The 16,977-nt window shown below is 41.2% G+C and overlaps 1 protein-coding gene across 9 annotated transcripts in view; it reads left to right on the top strand.

Annotated features, from left to right (window-relative positions):
* Window positions 1–16,977, top strand: part of PLCB1 (phospholipase C beta 1) — a 1,208,816-nt gene that overhangs the window by 239,849 nt on the left and 951,990 nt on the right. The window lies entirely within an intron of this gene.

The raw sequence follows: 16,977 nt of genomic DNA, 5'->3' as shown, positions 1-16,977 counted from the left end.
CTAAGAAATCAATTTTATATCTATGGTTTTATGACAAAATTCTAAATATCTAGTTTCAAACAGCAATATCTTTCTTTTGTTAATAGAGTATGGATCAATATATACAACCATTCATATACAGTGGTGCCTCGCATAAAGAACGCCTCGCACAGCGAACGCTGCACACAACGAACTTCATGTCATGATTCATACAACGAACTTCGTTTCACACAACGAAGTCGCCCGAGCTTCCACGATCGCTGCCGATGTATTGCATCCTTCCGCGCAGGCACTGCAGGCAGTCGTTAGTCACTGCGCTTAACGCGTTTCACATAACGAACTTTTCGCATAACAAACTTGCTCCTGGAACGAATTAAGTTCGTTGTGTGAGGCACCACTGTACTATACTCAGTAACTAGATTCTATTACTCTTCGATCTCAGCGATGTATCTTAGCCGCAATCAATACTTCAATGCCCGCTAGAGAAATGTATACATCAAATCTTCACCGATCCATTAGATTTACCTCAATGCTCTTTTCTCTTTTTAATAATAGTCAGTTATGAAATATATAGTATGATACAGAAACTTAGGGCCTCTTCTATCAAACTGCGCTAGCTGTTTTTAGCACAGAGAGCTGCGCTGAATGGTCCGCGCATCGGGAACAGCACGGGCCATTCTGCGCGGCTCTCTGTGCTAAAAACTGCTAGTGCAGTTTGATAGAAGAGGCCCTTAGCTTTTTCAGTCGGTAAGGGGGCTCATTCCACTGACATGTCACGTTTCGCGTTCGTTGTCTCAAGGTAAACCTCCTCCTAAAACATAAAGTTAGAACTAAATATATCTTTTATATACAAATTAGTCTTTTTATAGAAAAAAACCCCTCTCATTTAAGTACTTTTTACTTCGCTGTCACTCTCTTGCTCTGTTTCAGTTTTTGAAAATGGCGGCAGCGTTTAATAGCTATGATTTAAGACGACACTTCAAAAAACAGCTGATTATACTCGCACCAATCAGAGTGCTCAGTCAGAGCAATGTCACCCATTCTATCTCCACATTCAGCCGATATGGCATGACGAGTTCAATTTAAAGATCCAGTTTTGTTCTTTATAATTAAGTGTACTGTAGTTTAAGTTTAGTATGATTAAATTTAGTGAGATCGGATGACAAAGGACAGCTCTGGGAAGGATCCTTGATAAACCTGCGCGAAAACAGGTTGGATCTGGCCCTCCCAGATCGTGTCATTGAGATGATTAAGGATTAAAGTAAAATGTTTGATTCAAGATAAGCAAGTAAAGCAAAATCAAATAAATATTTTTAAAGGGAGATAGATAAAAAATATTCCATCTAAGAAAAGGACCAGTGACGGTCACATACCCCCTCTACTACAAAACCGCACTAGCGTTTTTTAGCGCAGAGAGCCGTGCTGCTCCCGACACTCATTGAGTTCCTATGAGCATTGGGAGCAGCGCGGGCCATTCAGCATGACTCCCCGTATTAGAAAAAGCTAGTGCGGTTTCATAGACGAGGGGGATAGCTTACCGCTATGAGATATTTTAAGCGGTGAGTGGTATCACTGAGGTCTAGAAGTGTAGCATGTCACTAGTATGGGTTTTATGTATCCTAGAGCTCTGAAAGATCTGAAACATGACATCGACAATCCTTTATTATTTATTTATTTATAACTTTTCAAATTACATACCAAGTATTCACTTGTGCAGAAAGTGGGTTAGTCAAGATATCACATTACAACTTAACATTATTCATAGCAAAGAAAAAGGTGTTTGGCTAACTCAACTCAAGTCCACAACCTACGATTCCAAAATTGCATTAAAGCGAGCAAAAGAAAATATAAATATATATAACAAGATAGAGGACTGAAAGTGGGCCCCTAGGAAGCGAAAGGGGACTTGCATACTGCCTTTTTTTTGCTGTGGCATTTCAAAGCTGACATTCAAAGTTGTGGGCACTGGGGCTCTTTACCCTGGAAAAGCGGAGACTGAGAGGAGACGTGATACAGACTTATAAAATCATTAAAGGCATAGAGAAGGTGGAGAGGGGCAGTTCTTTAGACTAGCGGGGACAACAAAAACAAGAGGTCATTCAGAAAAACTGAGAGGGGACAGATTCAAAACAAATGCAAGGAAGTTCTTCTTCACTCAGAGGGTGGTGGACACCTGGAACGCGCTTCCAAGTGAGGTGATAGGACAGAGCACAATACTGGGGTTCAAAAAGGGACTGGATGACTTCCTGGAAGCGAAAGGGATTGCAGGGTACAGATAGAGGGTTACTTTACAGGACATTAAGCGAAAAGGGTAAGAGAGTTTTAGGTTATGAGCACTATCAGGTCATGGACACAATCGACCTCTGGTCTGACCCGACAGGGGCAATACTTATGTTCTTATGGAAGATTAAGAGACTTGCCCAGCGTCACATACAGCCAGGGCTGTGGAGTCAGTAGATAAATGTTCCGACTCCGACTCCTCAGTTTTTGTACTTCAGACTCCAACTCCGACTCCAGATACCTGAAATTTCCTCCGACTCCTCGACTCCGACTCCACAGCACTGGTTAATTTTCAGATCGTTAAAATGGAATATCAAGTTGAGAGAAATGAGTATTTTTGACACCACCTTCTTTTTGCTTTTAATCAAGGTTCTAAGGCCGCAGAAGCTGCTTGCAACATTTGTGCTGTGTATATAATGGGTGCTATAGCTGAAAGAATCGCTCGTGATTGGTATGCCAAGTTCAAAAATGGAGTCGGTAGATAAATGTTCCGACTCCGACTCCTCAGTTTTTTGTACTTCTGACTCCGACTCTGACTCCAGGTACCTGAAATTTACTCCGACTCCTCAACTCCGACTCCACAGCCCTGCATGCAGCACCAGGATTTGATCTCTCAACCTCTGGATGCAGAGGCAGCAGCCCAACCAGTGAGCCACAGCTCTTCCTGTGAATGAGCATTTTGGGTTGTTTAAGAGGAGGGTTTTCTTATGTGTAGGGTTACCAGACGTCCGGATTTCCCTGGACATGTCCTTCTTTCCGAGGACATGTCCGGGTTGTCCAGCGGCTTTTCAAAACCTGGCACTTTGTCCGAGTTTTGAAAAGCTTTCCCTAAATCATGTCAGGCAGGAGGAAATCTGCACATGCGCGAATGCCACGTGATGACCACACGCATGCGTGCGCGCGCATGCACGGATTTCCTCCTGTCCGACAAGAGCAGGCAGTGGGGGCAGGTCGGGGATGGGATGAGTGGAACTGGGGGCGGGTCTAGGGAGGGTCCGGATTTTACTAAAGTAAAATCTGGTACCCCCTACTTATGTTCCGTTTTCACTAAAGATGTAATATTAGCTGCATCTTCTCTTGATAAATCTGCCTGATGTCCACAATCTGTGTGCGTGCTTACCGTACCAAAACAGTGATGAGAGAACTACTGGTGATCCCACTGCTGACATGCTTCATCTGTTATTTTGGCACTGGCACTGAAGAGGGAATGATGTCCTCCCAACTCCTCATCTGTTCCACCCATTCACTCCTTCCAATGTTGATACTCGCTTGTCACCAGAGCAACTTCATATTTTTTTACATCATTTCTGTTCTCTTTCAATGATTAGTTCTGAGAATCTGGATTTATTACAGTTTTCATTGTAAAATAAATAGCTAAGAAAAGTTTATTTAAATCAGACACATCACATGGAAGAAGACAATTGTAGGCAACCTTAGTCCTGAAGAAACTTTGTTGCCAAATTTTTTATCTACCCATTTTCTTTCTCTTTTTGCTTCTTATAATACTAAAAAGATGAAGGCCAATTTTATTTCTGACTTCTGTTTTTCTGTTAAACAGACTTGTCTTTTCAATGTAGTCAAATAGGATTTATGATTCATGATCTTCAGTTCCTTGGTAAATCTGAATTAAAAATGAATCACAAATTCTTTGGGGTTCATGAATTTGGAATAATTCATCTGCCTATTTCCACTAAAAATGTGATTTAGCCTGTAACCTCACTGAAGTTCATCCTTTCTTTTTCTAAAAACACCACAGGTAATGGGAAGGGGGGGGGGGAAGAAAGGAGAGAAACACTGGTCCTGTAGACAAGAGGGTGGGAGGGAGAGAAAGGGAGCACTAAGTGCTGCTCTGCTGGATAAACAAGCAAGGAGGGACAAACCAGCAGATGTACAGGATGGGAAAGGGGGAGGAGGGATAGATGCTGCACTACCTTGGGGGGAGGGAGAGGATACTGATAGGAAGAAATGGGTAAAGATGCTTAATGGAAGAGAGAGGGAGAGACACTGGAGACACAGGAGGGAGCTTTACTTGAACTGTGAAGGGGGTGTGGGTGGGAAAAGAGTAGGAGAGATACTGGTTTCAGGGTGGAGGATATGGGAAGAAGAGGAGCGGAGTGACAGGGAGGAAGAAAAGATTCTGGACATGGAGGAAGCATAGGGATAATAATAATAATTTTATTCTTATATACCGCCAAAGCCATAATAGTTCGAGGCGGTTTACAACAAGAAGTGCTGGACAATCAGGGTATAAAACGCAATATAAAATCATCAGTAAGTACATACAATATGAAAGTAAAAAAAACAACTGTAAAACCTTAATTTACAAATTGATTAAATAATTTTGTTTTTACTAATTTTCTAAAACTGAAGTAGGATGAGGAATGCGCAATATTACCCGACCATTCATTCAGTTTACTCACCTGGAAAGCAAGAGTTCTACCTAAGAATCTTTTAGATCAACAGGCTTTTATTGTAGGATAAGTGAACCTGTGAATTCCATGAGTAGGCCTGTTAGAATAGTTCTAAAATGAGATACCGGATACGTAGGGGCCAATCCAAATGGGGAGTCAGAGAAGAGATGCTAGGTATGGAAGTAGAAGGGATAGGGACACAGAGGGGCAATGCTGATCACAGGGGGAGGAATACTGACACAGGGGAGAAATGCAGGACAGATACACGTAGGGAAAATGCTGAACATAAGGGCTGGATCGGGACACTGAGTTGCAGGAGGCAGGGAAAAAGTGAGGAGAAAAATTGGTAACCACCCACACTGGGCTCAGTGCCACTGCCCACCCTTCCCATCTGCTATCTCGCAAATAAATAAACACAATAAAGAGCTAACATATTTGCAATAAGGTCTCTACATAGAAAAACACAACTGCAAGCAGCCACAAACTTAAAATATTTAGACAAAAAATTAAACTGCAACACTAGAGAAAGAGAAACAGCACTCTACTACACTTTGGAAAATAAAAAGAAAGCTGTATTAATTTACTGTAAAACTGCATTTTCTGTTCATGAAATTAAAAATAAAATTACTTTTCTACCTTTATTGTCTAGTTATTTTATTCATGTTTAACCCAGTTTCTGCTTTCTTCTGTCTTTTTTTACATTTTCTTTCCAAGGTTTTCAGTCCATCTGCCACTTCTCTCCCTTCCTGTCATCTTCATTTCCTCTCCTACATCCATCTCTGACTTTAACCTTTTCCTTTGTTTTCTTCCATTTATTTTTTGGCATCTTTATCTGCTTCTATTTACAGTTTTCTATCTCTCTCATCCTATTATTGTCCAGTTTTTTTGATAACTCTCCCCCCTTCCAACATCTTTTTCCCTCCTCTTTTCATTCTACTTACTAGTCTCCTCTCTTGTCCCCTCCATTCAGCATATCCTCCCGCCTCTTTCCTCCAGCATCTCAACTCTCTCTCTCTACCCCCATCCAAGATCTCTTTCTATCACCTCTATGCAGCATCCCTCTGTGTTCCTCTCTTCCTCCTTCTGCGTCAGCATTTCTCCTATCTGCCTATTACTCCAATGTCCAGGACCCCCTTTTGCTTCTTACTGCCTATACCCCATGCCCAGCATCTCCCATCTGTCTTCATACTCATTTCATGTCCATTTTTTCCTTCACCCTACAATCCCCCATGTCCACCGTCTTCCTGTGTTCCTTTTTTCTTCCTTATCTGATTTAGCTGCTTTTCTATCCCTTTTCCTAAGCCAACCAGCCCACCATCTTCCTCCATACTATTCCAGTACCTCCCCTTTTTTTCCCATCTTAATCCAGCAAATACCTTCTATCACCCTCCATGATCACTATCTTCCATCCAATCCCAAGTAGGCATATTCCCTTTCTTTCCATTCCTTATTCAGCATCTCATATCCCCCTCCATCCAGCATCTTCCCCTTGTCTCCCTATTCCCCCTTCACCATGTCCACCACTACTCCCTCTACCTATGTCCAACATCTTCCTTCTGTCTTCATACTCCACCTTCTTGTGTCCAGCATTTTCCATGTCTCACTGCTCCCTGCAAGGTCCAACATCTGTCTTTGTGTCCCTATTCTTCCAACTCCCACCTAGGTCCAATAACTGTCCTCCCCCCAAGAGGATCCATCATCTCCCTTCTGTCACACGAGTCTCCCCTGGGTCTTCCATCCCCTTCCCATAACACCCATATCACATTTTTCCCTCTCCCCACAATCCAGTATTTCTATTCTCTCCCTTAACTGGCTTACCCTGATCCATATCCCCTTGGCTTGCTGGCCCCAATCCACTCTTCCAGCATTCAGTTGCCATCATCCCTGTCTTCTACCCTGGTCCTGCTAAACTGGGCACAATAACAAAGACAAAACCTGCCGGAGTTTCCCTCTTGTCTGCATCGCTATTTGCTATAAACTCTGCTGGTCTCAATCCCACCCCTCAAAAAGAGGAAGTCACTTCAGAGGGGGCGGGATCAAGATCAGCAGAGTCCATAGCAATGCAGGCAAGAGGGAAGGTCTCGCGGTTTCTTTCTTTGTTTTTGCCATCTGGTTTAGCAGGACTGCAGCCGAAGACAGGGCTGATGGAAGCTAAGTGAGCTACCCGGACCCAGGGGCCCAGGGCAGCTGCCCTATTTTCCCTTCCCTAACGCCGGCCCTGTACGTATGCTTGCTGTAACATTTCAAGAATTTCATTACAGCTCTTTCAAAGTTTAACACAAAATTCAATCACACACCTCTGGCGTACTCTCACAGACGTCTTTCTAATCTGCCATGACAAAACATACAAAGTTCTTCCTCTTGCTATGAACCAAGAATGAAGACTACGGCAGTCCAACTGCAGGTTCAGAAATGTTGATGTATGAGTTTCACAAGAATCAGCATAGTGTTGTAACATCTACTTCTTGAAGAGAAAAACAGAGGCAGTTTCATTACTTTTCACTCACCCCTCGTATATATATATATTGAAGTTTATACTGTGTAATTTTTTGCCATTTTTTTTTTATTTGTAGACTCAGGGTCCACCTCATCCACTTTAACCTCCCCAATTCACTGAGCCACCAACTTCCATATGTAATGCTGCCATTAGCATGTGACCATTGTTAAAAATTGCTGCTAAGCCCTTACTGTTACCCATTTTGTATGAGGTAAGGGCTCATGTGTTATTCCTGAATATAAATGATTTTTTTCAAAATGATCATAAATTTTGACCAATAAGTAATGGATCTCAGGTTTAGAGGAAGATTGTTCTAGAATGTTGGGGCATAGCAACAGAATGCTGTGTGATTAGATGTATCCAGACTTATGTGTGCTGCTATGGGTAGGGTTACCAGATTTTACTATTGTAAAATATGGACACGGCCCCGCCCCAGGTCCGCCCTGTTCTACCCAGCCCAGCCCCATTCCACCCAAGTCCTGCCCCTCTCATCCTGTTCTCGTGCTCGGAGCTGTGTCGGGAGGCCATCAGAAAATATTAGTAAATAGTGAAGAACTAAGGCCAGTACTGAGCAGACTTGCACAGTCTGGGTCTGTATATGGCCATTTGGTTGAGGATGGTGTAGAAGGGCTGGCATGAGCTTTGATGGAGACTTCAGTAGTTGGAACCTAAGCACAGTACCGGGTAGAGCTTTGGATTCTTGCCCAGAAATAGCTAAGAAAGAGAAAAATTTTTTTTTAGATTGAATCAGGTTGGGCAGACTGGATGGACCATTCGGGTCTTTATCTGCCATCAACTACTATGTTACTATTTGCAGGTGTGTCATGATGATGTCACTCGCATGCACATATGCACGTGATCTCACCATATTGTATCCACACATGTGCAGATGCACTCCCGACTTGGTCCCGAGCTGGAAGCTTTTCAAAACCCAGACAAAGTGCTAGGATTTGAAAAGCTGTCCGGACAGCCGGAAATGTCCTCTAAAAAGAGGACATGTCTGGGTAAATCCAGACATCTGGGAATGAGGCTAACCAAATGATTAGTCCTAGAGGTTGTAAGCGAAGAGCTTGAAGAGAGCAGTTAAGCAAGGCATCATCGAGTAGTAAACATTATGGGCCAGGAGGCGTATCTTATAACAAATCAAGTTTCAAGTTTCAAGTTTCAAGTTTATTAAATTATTTGATTAAACGCTTTTCAGGATACAAAGCGTTTTACAAAAAAATAAAATTGGATTTCTTAAAATCACAAATACATCGTGAATAAAAATAATTACTTAAAAAAATTAAAAAACGAACTGGGGTAACAAACACATGGAACAGTAGGAAAGGAGGGATAAGAAAAAATACAATAAAAAAAAAAAAAAAGAGATGAGTTAATCAGATTGGGTTAGAACATAAGGATAATGTGAGAAAAGGATTTACAAACTTGAAAATCTAAAAAAAAGGGGATATATAATCAGAGTTTAATACAAAACGATAAGATTAGGAATGAACCGAAAAATAAATTTTTAGTTAAAGGCTTCTTTAAAAAGAAAACACTTTAAACTATTTTTGAATTTATTCAAATCTTGTTCAAGTCTTAAATGAAGAGGAAGTGAGTTCCAAATAGTAGGGGCTGTAACCGAAAAAATCAGGTCACGGCGAGTACCGATGACTTTCAAAGAGGGAACATAAAGGGACGCTTGTGAGGATGATCTGAGAACTCTTGAGGGGCTGTAAGGAATCAGAAGCCTATCTATAAATGCAGGAGTATTATTTCTTAATGTCTTAAAAACTAATAGTGCTATTTTATAAGTAATTCTATATGAAATTGGTAGCCAGTGAGCATTTTGAAGCAGCGGTGTAACATGATCGAATTTTTTTGAACCTGAGATTACCTTTATTGCAGTGTTTTGTATGATTTGGAGGCGCCTTATATCCTTAAGATATGCCCCCTTTAACAAGGAATTGCAGTAGTCTAGTTTTGAAATCACTAGAGAATGTATTAAAGTATTGAGTGAAAATGAATCAAGAAGGGGAACCAATGAACGGATCATTCTTAGTTTATAGAAACAATTTTTCACCAATGCACTGATGTGTAATCTGAAAGAAAGATTATTGTCTAAAATGACGCCTAAGATTTTTGTATTGGTAGTGAGGTATAGAGGTTTGTTATCTATTAAGATTGGGTTGATTAGTTGTACACCTTCTTTCCCTGAAAAAAGCATAGATGTAGATTTATTGATACTTAAAGAAAGTTGATTATTGTTCAACCAATCGTGAACTTTGGCCAGCTTACGGTTGATTTCGAATATATCCTGGGAGCTTGAAGAATCAATAGGGTGTAAAAGTTGGAAATCATCCGCGTAGGCATACACTGTAAATCCTATAGATTGACAAAGGGTTAAGAGAGGGGCCAGATAAATATTGAAAAGTAATGGAGACAATATGGACCCTTGAGGTACTCCATAATTTGTTTGATAAGGCTTTGAAATAGAATTGTTAAAGTGTACTGAAGAAGATCTATTGGTAAAATATGACTGAAACCAATCTAAAACTTGGTCTTTGATGCCAATGGAAGAAAGGCGGTGAAGTAGTAAATGGTGATCAATAGTGTCGAAGGCTGCCGCTAAGTCTAAAGAAATGAGAACGACAGATTTATGTTGGTCCAGAAAGTAATGAATAGTAGTGACGAGACCTAATAAAGAGTGTTCTGTTGAGTGATTCTTGCGAAATCCTGCTTGATTGGGATGCAAGACATGAGTTTTGTCTACAAAGTCTGATAACTGTTGAAAAACTACCTTTTCAGTTAGTTTTGCTAGGAATGGAAGACTCGCAATTGGACGATAGTTAGAACAGTCGCAAGGACTAGTTTTAGAATCCTTGATAATTGGTAGAAGAACTGAATGTTTCCAGTCTTCTGGAATTGATGATGTTGACAAGCTTTTGTGAATAATTTGTAGAATAATTGGACCGAAAGTTGAGAAGTATCGCTTAAGTAGAAAAGGAGGAAATGCTATAACTGAGAGAAAGCCAGTATAACACATATAAGAGAGGAGAGACATGATCATATTTCTTAATATTATACAAAATTTTAGCAAGTGTTTTGAACAAGGTATAACCGGTGAGTTTGATAAGAGATAATCCTGATGATAAAGAATTGCAATAATCCAGCTTAGTAAAAAGGTGCCTAAGTTTTGTGCTTTTTTTCATAGCTAAATACTAAGGGCAGTAGCATATGTCTCAACACTGCAGTGTTTATTATCATTGAGGGACAGATGCATAATAATAGAAAAGAATAAATAAGATAATAGAAAATAATTGAAAAATATAAATAGAATCTGACTGTTGAGGCTGAATTGCCATCGATAATGACCTTCAGAATGCTTACTTTCAGATCAAACTGACTGATTTAAAGGCTTTTGGTGTCGCCTTCAGACCTTACAATTTCTTTGTGAAGTCATTAATGGCTGTGAAATAACATCAAAGTCAAGTTTTGTATATATAGATAACATTCTTTCCTTGGTTACCGTCAAATTCTCCTGAAAGAGAATAGATGACACTTTAAACCAAGTGACCCATCTTCCTAAATTTTCTTCAAGGACAATTCTATAATGTAGGTGGCCCACATGCATGCATTCAAGGCCATATTCTATATACGACGCCTAAAATAATCAGTGCCAAAAAGGAAGGTTCGTAGCACAATTTTATAAAATGCTTTTGGAAGTTAGGCGCAGTTTACAGAATCATGCTTAGTGCCCGTACATGTGACTAACATCTTGGTGCACCCATTTAAGCCAATGAAAGCCAGACCTAAATACCTTCACCTAAGTTGTGCATGGATCAGGCATAACTTTTAAGAACCCCAATACTACCCATGCTTCTAACCTGGTCATATGTTAAATGCTGCATATTCTATTTTATACCTTTGGACCATGTGGCACTGAGCGCACACTAATGTCCTTTAGCATGCACTAAGCTTTAGTAAAAAGATTCCGTAATTTTTTGCATTGAGGGTGCTTTTTTTGTATTTATCAGTTAAAACCTAAAGTTAGAAGCCCTATTTATATTGAAGTGGATATATACTGCTATGGCTAGATGTAAATAATTGAGATGTATATCCTTTTGGGGAAAAGAAAACGCCCCTCAAGATGCTTGGTGAATGGTTGAAAGCGGACACTAAGACAAATTGGAGAATAATCTCTACGAGTTTCTCTGTAATGGAGTTTGCTGCTGCTTTAGGTGAAAGAGGTTTGGTTGCCATAACAACTTTATTTATTTGAGATTTATTAACTGCCTTTATGAAGAGATTCATCCAAGGCGGTGTACAGCAGGTATAATTCAACATAGAGGTTTGGATGTTAGTTTTATGCCTAATGGACTTTAACAAATGAGGTAGTTAACTGGATGTTTTCAACTTTGCTCGTGATAAGAGTCTTGGACATGCAGCAAGTTTTCTCTATTTTTTTGATGTTTTAGTTATAAAAACATATTTATTGCCTCCTTGACAGCAACCATTTAAAGCAGTTTACAGTTACATAAAGAATCCAATCAATACAAATACAATCACGGTTACCGGATGTTAGGGTCCACCTTAGGGATTAGCGCCCAAGAAAAGGATCTGGGTATCATTGTAGACAATACGATGAAACCTTCCGCCCAATGTGCGGCAGCAGCCAAAAAAGCAAATAGGATGCTAGGAATTGTTAAAAAAGGGATGGTTAACAAGAGTAAGAATATTATAGTGCCCCAGTATTGCTCCATGGTACGACCTCATTTGGAATATTGCGTTCAATTCTGGTCTCCTTATCTCAAGAAAGATGTAGCGGCGCTAGAAAAGGTTCAAAGAAGAATGACCAAAATGATAAAGGGGATGGAACTCCTCTCGTATGAGGAAAGACTCAAACGGCTAGGGCTCTTCAGCTTGGAAAAGAGACGGCTGAGGGGAGATATGATTAAAGTCTACAAAATCATGAGTGGAGTAGAACAGGTACAAGTGGATCGATTTTTCACTCCCTCAAAAATTACAAAGACTAGGGGACACTCGATGAAGTTACAGGGAAATACTTTTAAAACCAATAGGAGGAAATATTTTTTCATTCAGAGAATAGTTAAGCTCTGGAACACATTGCCAGAGGATGTGGTAAGAGCAGATAGTGTAGCTGGTTTTAAGAAAGGTTTGGACAAGTTTCTGGAGGAAAAGTCCATAGTCTGTTATTGAGAGAGACATGGGAGAAGCCACTGCTTGCCCTTTTTCAGTAGCATGGAATATTGCTACTCCTTGGGTTTTGGCCTGGATTGGCCACTGTGTGAATGGGCTATTGGGCTTGATGGACCATTGTTCTGACCCAGTAAGGCTATTCTTATGTTCATAAAAATAATATACAAATAGAAACAAATATACTAAATGGAGAAGCCCTCATCGCTTATTTATTTATTTGGTTAGTCTTATATCCTGTCCTCCCCAATGAGCTCAGAATGGGTAACAAGGTTGACATACATAAAGCATAGTCAAACAAATTATGAATTTACATTTGAAAAGTAGTGTTAGATATACAATGTCAAGTTTAGCATACAATTTGGTCCTTAACCCTTTCAGGACCAAGGGACATATTTGTCCCATAACTTTAAAATCCTATAAATTTTGATTGGGATAGTCTACAGTTCTAAATTTGATATGTACGGATTCCATATGATACTGCCTTTATGTAAACAAACTGGTTCCGACATTCATTCATTAGCGTCGTTGCCAGATTGACGAGAAGATTCACTTGCCACACTGTCCATAAGCCAGAAGTGTGATTTTTTTTAAAAAAAATAATGATATTTCACAAAAAAAATCAATTTTTTGGCATCTGCAAGCCCTTTTTACCATAAAAATGTCGTCAAAACCACAAAAATTGGCCTACGATCCTTATGGTCCTGAAAGGGTTAAGTTAACATACGGTTAAAGCAGTGCACCGCAAACTGTGTGCCGCGGCACACCTGTGTTCCTCCTGAGATTTCAGCAAGAGGAAGTCAGCTGGTGCAGATGACTGTCCTCTTGGCTGGCACCTCTCCTCCTCTCCCCGCACCACCCGGATCCCTTCACCGAAAGGGGTCACGGCCAGATGGGCCTCTGCGCACTTCCAGGTGCCTTCCGGCCAGGGCACTGGATTTAGTGCGCCACCGGCCGGAAGGTTTACGAGACACTGGGTTAAAGGAAAGAATCATCATCCACTCCTCAGTAAAGTTCAGCCCTGTCAGTAACCTAAATGGAAATATATATGCTTTCAATTTTTTTCTGAATTTCGGTAAATCAGGTTTGGACTGAATCTCAAGAGGAAGACTATTTCACTGTGATGGAGCCATTACAAAAGGGCTTTCTACACCAACAACTCTTCCTCATCACTTTTATGGAAGGGGGACACTAGGGAGTGGCCTAGTGGTTAGAGCTACAGCCTCAGCTCCCTGAGGTTGTGAGTTCAAATCCCGTGCTGCTCCTTATGACCTTGGGCAAGTCACTCAATCCTCTATTGCCCCAGGTATGTTAGATAGATTGTGAGCCCACCAGGATAGATAGGGAAAATGCTTGAGTGCCCGATTGTAAACCGCTTAGATAACCTTGATAGGCAGTATACAAATACCAAAAAAATAATAATAATAATTAATAATAAATGATTTAATTAGCCAGGAGAGGCTCCTAGCCCTTTACATTGCTTATCTGGGGCTAACTTGGCATATTTAGTGGAATTTATACCTCTATTCCTTATTACAACAATTACCCAATGACCACTTCCAAACTTTTCACCCTTAAGTATCACCGGTGGTACAATGTCCATCACAATACTATCACCTTAAGTGAAGTCCTTTACCTGCCTAGAACTGTCAATATCACCTTATCAGCGTTTGACCAATGTCCGCCTCAAGTTCATTACCGTAAGCACCACTGATTTTCAGTGTAGATTGTCAAATTGCCACTGTAAGTATCCTCTTGTCATCTGCCTCAAACAAATTTATTATTGTAAGCATCACCGATTGTTCATTGTTCATTATCAAATTGACACCGTATGTGTCCTCCTGCTAACCATCTTGATCAAATTTATCACTATAAACATCACTGATCATTCAGGGGGAAATTCTATAAACGGCACCTTAACTTAGACAACAATAGTTGCTTACCGGCACCTAAGTTAAGAGGGAAACACCATTTCAAACTGTACTTAAATAAAACAGTAATCAACAATACTTAAATAAAATAAATTGGCGCCGGAATTGTACCTCCAGAGGTGCCTAAGAACATAAGAAGTTGCCTCCGCTGAGGCACACCAGAAGTCCATCTCGCCCAGCTGTCCGCTCCCGCGGCGGCCCATCAGGCCTATTGCCTGAGCAGGCCTATTGCCTGAGCAGGCCTATTGCCTGACTATCCCTATGACCTACCTCTACTCCTATCTGTACCCCTCAATTCCTTTATCCTCTAGGAACCTATCCAAACCTTCTTTGAAGCCCTGTAACGTGCTCCGGCCTATCACAGCCTCCGGAAGCGCGTTCCATGTATCCACCACCCTATGGGTGAAACAGAACTTCCTGGCGTTTGTTCTAAACCTGTCCCCTTTCAATTTCTCCGAGTGCCCCCTTGTACTTGTGGTTCCCCATAATTTGAAAAATCTGTCCCTGTCTACTTTTTTATGCCCTTCAGGATCTTGAAGGTTTCTATCATGTCTCCTCTAAGTCTCCGCTTTTCCAGGGAAAACAGCCCCAGCTTTTTCAGTCTGTCAGTATATGAGAGGTTTTCCATACCCTTTATCAGTTTAGTTGCTCTTCTCTGGACTCCCTCAAGTACCGCCATGTCCTTCTTGAGGTACGGCGACCAGTACTGAACACAGTACTCCAGATGCGGGCGCACCATTGCACGATACAGTGGCAGGATGACTTCCTTCGTCCTGGTCGTGATACCCTTCTTAATGATACCCAACATTTTGTTTGCTTTCCTTGAGGCTGTGGCGCACTGTGCCGACGCCTTCAATGTTGTGTCTACCATCACTCCCAGGTCTCTTTCAAGGTTACTTACCCCTAGCAGTGATCCCCCCATTTTGTAGGTGAACATCGGGTTCTTTTTCCCTACTGGCGCCTAATTCCACTGTAGGCATGGCTAATGCCAGAAGTCGTTAGGTGCTGGTAGGTGCTTCTGGAGGTGCAATTCATGCCAAAGGTTCCAGAAATAAAGTCCTTGAAAACCCTGGCGCCTACTTTTGCTGGAGGCGCGATTCCCTAAATGGCACCGTTGCGTGATTGACACATGATCAGAGGCCACTTTAAGGTGGCCACTGACCACAGCGCCGTTTGGAGAATCCGGGTGTCAATATCTACAATCAAATTATCACTGTGAGCATCCTTTGTAATCTGCCTAGCATGGAATAGAAATAAATAAGCAGAAACCATCTGCTCTGAGATAGTTACATGGGCAGAGTCAGCACTTAGCCAGTTAAGTACGGATATTCAACACCCAACCAGCTAAGGGGCAGGGGTAGGGAACTCCGGTCCTCGAGAGCCGTATTCCAGTCGGGTTTTCAGGATTTCCCCAATGAATATGCATGAGATCTATTTGCATGCACTGCTTTCAATGTATATTCATTGGGGAAATCCTGAACACCCGACTGGAATACGGCTCTCGAGGACCGGAGTTCCCTATCCCTGAGCTAAGGTAACTGCATAAACAGGGCTGCATAAAACACAGTTATATATATATATATATATTTATTTTTTTTTTTTTTGTATATGTGTTCACGTTAGTCAGTTAAGTGTGGTTTCAAGGGGCATTTCTGAAAAGAAATCCAAGTCAGAGCGTTCCAAATGGTTGTCCTTCTCAAATGTGTTTTCAAACAGGAGACTGCCTGTTCAAAAATACATGAGATGGATGACCATGCACTGAAAATACCCAGCATGAACATCCCTTTGAAAAATTGAAAGGTCCATGTGTTGAATGGGGAGAAACAAGAAACATGGACATCTATATAGCAGCATTCTTAGAAAATGGTCACGTAAGTATCTGTTGAAAAGCAGCCTAATGGTTAATGCAGTGGCCAGTAAACCAAAGGAATCAGGTACAGTAGCTATTTTTCTGTTTCTGGAGGAGTCACAACTGACAAAAATAGTTGAAGTGGGATTTGAATTTAGGACTCTTGGTTTACAGTCCATTGCACTAGCCTCTAGGTACTCCTCAGACCTGTTTCAGGTGGGGTTGATGGGGTTGTTGCTCGTTCTTCGATTATAGAGGTACGAGGGAAGGGGCACGTGCACATGCAGTAGTGGGAGAGTGGGGGGGGGGGGTAGAGAGGAGGAAGGGTGCCAGTGCCCCCATCAAGATGGAACCCGGAGTGGACCGGCCCCTTTGCCTCCCGCCCCCCCTCCCACCTACTATGCTACTGGTACATGCCAACACAAATGATCAGCTAAATGCTTAAACCTCCACTGGTGAAGCACCTTAAATGTTAGCTTAAACATCATCTTAAACTGCACTCATTGCTGCACTGGTAGAGTTTCAACCAGGCTAGTCAAGCACTTTCCCTCCTTTTCACTTGATAAGCAGTGGTCTTCAACCTTTTTCATGTAAAGGGCCACAATGTGAATACGTGAAAACTCTGAGGGCCACCAAAAAGATTTCAAGCTTTCACTTTTAAGCATAGAGTATTATATTAGTAACATACATCTTATCAAAACTTTGACATGGTTTCCACAATTCTATGAATACAACTGTACACGTGCATCTAAATATGAATCTTGACCTTTGACCTGTTCTACGGCCATATATATGGCATAGGCATAGTAAGTCCTATATCAGTCCTACGCA

Source organism: Geotrypetes seraphini, chromosome 3 (assembly GCF_902459505.1).
Source record: "Geotrypetes seraphini chromosome 3, aGeoSer1.1, whole genome shotgun sequence".
Lineage (NCBI taxonomy): Eukaryota > Metazoa > Chordata > Amphibia > Gymnophiona > Dermophiidae > Geotrypetes > Geotrypetes seraphini.
This window is presented reverse-complemented; position numbering and strand designations above follow the sequence as displayed.